Below are 5,204 nucleotides of genomic sequence, written 5' to 3'. Positions count from 1 at the left end.
AAAGGTGAAAAACAAAACAAACAAACAAACAAAAAAAGACAGGCTATAATGAGTGTTGGTGAGGATGTGGATAAAGAAACCCCATACACTCTTAATGGGAGCATAAATCTGTATAGCCACAATGGAGAACAGTATGGAGGTTCCTCAAAAAGCTAAAAATAGAACTACTATTTAATCCAGTGATCCTACTGTTGGGTACATATCCAAAAGAAAAGAAATGAGTCTATCAAAGATATATCTACATTTTCATGTTTATTGCAGCAGCATTCACAATAGCCAAGGTATAGAATCAACCTAAGGGTCCATCGACACATGAATGAATAAATAAAATGTGGCGTATATACATAATGAAATATTATTCAGCCATAAGAAATAATGAAATCCTGTCACTTGAAACAACATAGATGGAAGTAGAGGACATTGTTTAAGTGAACTAGGCCTTGCACAGAATCAGGAATATCACATGTTCTTACTCATATGTGGGAGATTAAAAAAAAAAATTGAACTCATGGAGATAGAGAGTAGAATGATGGTTACCAGAATCTGAAAGGGGAATATAGAGAAGGTTTGGTTATGGGTACAAAAATAAAGTTAGGATGGAGAAATAAAAAATAAAGTTAGTGTTCTTTAGTACAACAGGGCAACTGCAGTTATAATTTATTGCATATTTTGAAATAACAAAAAGTAGAATTGGAATGTTCCTGTCACAAAGAAATGATAAATGCTTGAGGTGATAGATATCCCAGTTACCCTGATTTGATCATTACACATTGTATACTTGTATCAAAATATCACATATGCCTTATAAAATTATGTACTCCTATTATGGATTCATAAAAATAAAACAGCATCTTTGAACCTGCAAACATTTATGTAAAAAACTAATTATTTTTCATGTAAGAAAACAGTGATGACATACATACACATATATACATAAGAAGTAATGAGTATCAACTTTATTTTAACAGTAGAGTCAGTTCACAATGTGTAATCAACTGGTCACATGAAAAGAAGTAAATAAAAATTGCTTTGTGGTAAGAGGGTTCTAGAAAGAGTTATTAACTAATTCCTTATTTTGAATTGCTGTGGTCCATCCCCAATTTGTCATTTTATCTTCCCCAGTGAAATCACCTTGAGAATGGCCCTGCGAATCTGCTGGGTCTTGATGCTGTTGATAACAGGGTTCATCAAGGGTGGGAAGAGCACAGAGACAGTGCCCATGAGGATGTGCACCAAGGGAGAGGCGTGGCGCCCAAGGCTGTGGACAATGGACAAGCCTAACACAGGCACGTAGAAACAGAACACAGCCAGGATGTGGGAGACACAAGTGTTGAGGGCCTTCAGCCGCTCCCCTGCAAAGACGATGGCCAGCATAGTGCAGAGGGTGACAGTGTAGGAGAGTAGGATAAAAAGAACATTAGAGCCCATGGCCAGCATAATGATGCACAGCCCATAGAGTCTGCTGAAATGTGTGTCAGAGCAGGCCAGGAGGATCATGTCTTGGTGAAGACAGTAAGCATGGAGAGTGCCCCAGGTCGACAGTAGTCAAATTTTAATAGGTGCAATGAAGGTGCAGCAGTGACGGCAGCACATTGCACGCTCAGCACAACCCCAATCAATGCTACGCGGGGACCTGTGAGCCCAGATGCATAGCACAGTGGGAATCAGATGGCCACTAGGAGGTCCAGAGCCATAGTAAAGAGCATGGCTGACTCCATGAAGAAGGAGTGGAGGAAATGCTGCTGCAGAACACAGGGCACCAGGTTCATTGTGCGAGCATCAAACCACAGCACACCCAGCACAGAGGGCAGTGTGGACATGCACAAGCCCAAGTCTGTCAGAGCCAGGATGTCCAGGAAGTAGTACATAGGCTGGTGGAGAGAAGGGTCAGTTCCAGATGCAAGATGGTGGCATTACCCACAAGGGCCACAAGGTATCCTACAAAAATGGGCAGTGAGATCAACTGGTGAGCCCACTCCAGGCCTGGGAAGCCCATCAGCAGGAGTGTAGAGAAGCTCAAGTTGACACTTGATAGAGAGGGCATCATCAATTTCAAGAGGCCTATTCACTCTGGGGAAGGTGGCAATGTGTTTGAAGGTTAACAGGGCAGATAGCACAATGGCTTCTGCTATAACTGGACACCAGTCTCCTGCTGGATGGTCTAGCCTCTCTGTACTGCCTGGACTTGGTTGCCCCTTAATTATCCACTGCCTTCACAAGCAGTCTAAACTCCTTCTCCGCATTCTGCACTGTTTTAATTAATGCCATCTAATTATTTACTTAACTCGATGATATTAAGCCTCTTCTGGGGATGCCATTCTACACTGGCTGCACTGGCACTTATAAAACTGTCTCTCTCCCTTAGGTCTTTGGCCCTCAAAGGAGTCTCCCTAGATGGAAGCAGGCTTGATGAATGCCAAAGAGGGATTAGCATCCTTTTAGATCAAAGTATTTGAGATGCCCAGTTATCTTAACTGGAAATTTCGTGAACCATGAGCACCCCTAAGAGGGATTTCAGTGAGCCAGATGATCTTTCACTCTCTTCTTTCCTCAGCTGCCAACTTTGTAAGAAAATTTATTGGGTGCTTCTCAGTTCTCTTTTTTTGTCTTTCTTTTCTTTTCCCAGACAAAACTCCCCTTGAGTCTGTCTTTACAACCAGGTTCACCGTCATTCACTGAGCAAATATGTAAAGATCACAAGCTTTGGGTCAGATATTTGAATGCAAGCATTGATAATAAGACACAAAGTCTATCTTTCAGAAAGCATTGTCTTCTGCAGGAGGTTCATGTGAAAAAACTTTCCTTGATGAAGCAAAAACAGACTTCCCAGGTAATACAAATATTTAGCAAGCTTTCCTTACTCATGTCTGCACTATCATTCAAAATAGGGAACACTTTAGATAGAGGGGAAAACATGTACAAAGGCTCAGAAACAAAGACACAAACAAAGACATAAAATTATGTGAACTTCAATTACATGAGCCATCTGTGTTTTACAGATACAGTATCAATTTCAAAGGCTTACAGAGGCTTGTGGATATTAAATAACAGGGGATAGTTGTAAAGATTTTTGCCTGCAGGAATATAGGCTTGTGCTGAGGAATGGACCAGACCGTTTAAAGCAGATACTGTCATTAGCAGGAATATGTATAGCTTTGGCTGATTTTATTTATTTATTTATTTATTTTGTTTATTGTTGTTGTTGAATCAGTGGAGCATAGTTAAAACTACAAGCACCACAGTCAGAGAGAACTGTCAAACTTGGTATAATACTGGGCAAGATATTTTGTCTCTCACCCTCAGTGTACTTATCTGTAAAATGGGTAATCTAGTAGTACCCATTTTATAAGGTTATTGTCAAGATAAAGTGACATAGTGTATTATGCCCTTAGAATAATATCTAGGTTATAATATATACTTAAAAAACTATTATATGCAAAATAGAAGGTACTCAGTACCTTCTACTGAGTTTTTCTGTGAACCTCAAGTCTATTTAAAAAGGATTTAATACAATAATTTTATGTTACTGTTTTCTGTTGCTATCTTTTTCTGATACTAAATGGAAAAATAGATAATATATTCTAGGAAAGAGAACAAAAAAGTTAGGGAGAAGCCAGGTGATGGGACTTCCTTCAGTATAACATGGAAAACACAGCCCTGAATCGAGTGGCCCTGTTTGGAGAGGAGGTCCAGCATAATGGTTTAAGAAAATCAGACATGCTTGATATTGAATTTCAGTTCTGACTTACGTTAGTGATTTAACTAAGGAAAGTTCCTTTCTTCTCTGAACCTCAGTTTCCTAATTTTAAAACATTGAAAATAATAATACGTCCCTACTTTACAGGTTTGGTGAGAAAATTAAATGAAATAATGAAAAATAATAAAAATAAAAAAGTACTCAGCACTCTCTACCTGACTTAAATGCTTAATAAATATTAGCATTTATCATGATCACAATTATCATCTTCACTGTCATCTTCAGCATAATATATAACCTTTTATAGTCATTGTAAAATGCTCTTTTTAGGTTATAAAATTGAAATATCTTCTTCAGAAAATTGGTATAAGGCAAAGTTAGAGAAATACATATAGAAAATAAGATATATCACAGCTGTTTTTCTTTTGATACAAATATTTATAACCTTTTACATAGTGATTGTTCTGTACATAATTTTGCTTATTGTTTTTCATTTAATATTTTGCTAACAGTTTCCTAAGCATTTAAATGTCATTTTAATAATAAATAGTGCATCAAATGAATATGCTTTGATTTATGTAACATTTTTGTTCTAGACATTTTGTGTGCTTACATTCTTAAAATTATGGACAATAACACAATTAAATTATAATATTCACTTATTAAATAGTTCAACACATATTTATTGATCATTGACTTAGGAGCTGGATTTAGAACTGTGAGCAAACAGGAAAAATATTTTGCCACAAGTAGCTTACATCCTAAATTTTTAATTTATCCTTTATTTAGGACAGATTTTTAGAAGTGGCATTTCTGAGACACAGAGCGTGAATATTTTCAAGTCTTTTGATGTATTTTGTTTTTTTCTGAAAGGCAAATTAAATCACGTTTTCATTCCAGTGTGTGAAAATACCTCTTTTACCACATTCCTAACAGCACAGATATTGATTGTTAACTCTTTTCTTTAATATTCGTTTAGTAACGAATTAAAACATGTTAATTTGCATTTTAAATTTTGGTAAGGTAGGAAGTTTTCAAATATGTTATTACCTATATGTATTTCCTAATTTGAAAAGAATGAAATTTAGATGTCAGTGGTCTATTTGTTAATAAGAGGCAAAATGGAACTTCAATGCTAATCTAATCCAAATCCTTCATTTTTTATACCCCATTCTACCAAATGAGATCTATAGAATAGAAATTTCCTCTCAACATGTAGAAGAATATTCTAAGTCCCAGAATTGCTATTGAGTAATGTGGCCTACTATGTGGATGTAAATTAAAGTTTAGAATGGAGCCTATGTTTAAGGAGTGCCAGCTTGTAAGGCTGGAGAAACTGCTGGGTTCCAGAGGGTCTCGCAAGCCTGAGATTCTGACAGCACCCACGCATACATACAAACATACACAAGAAACCACACAAACATACATACACACTTTTAGCATTTGGTTCTTTTTTTTTTTTTTTTTTTATACTTTAAGTTCTAGGGTACATGTGAACAATGCACAG

The 5,204-nt window shown here is 36.7% G+C and overlaps 1 pseudogene; it reads right to left on the bottom strand.

Moving 5' to 3' along the window:
- Window positions 1-1,104: 1,104 nt before the first annotated feature.
- On the bottom strand, window positions 1,105-2,044 carry LOC105535931 (annotated as a pseudogene).
- Window positions 2,045-5,204: the final 3,160 nt, after the last annotated feature.

Source organism: Mandrillus leucophaeus, unplaced genomic scaffold (genome assembly GCF_000951045.1).
Source record: "Mandrillus leucophaeus isolate KB7577 unplaced genomic scaffold, Mleu.le_1.0 Scaffold1518, whole genome shotgun sequence".
NCBI lineage: Eukaryota > Metazoa > Chordata > Mammalia > Primates > Cercopithecidae > Mandrillus > Mandrillus leucophaeus.
This window is presented reverse-complemented; position numbering and strand designations above follow the sequence as displayed.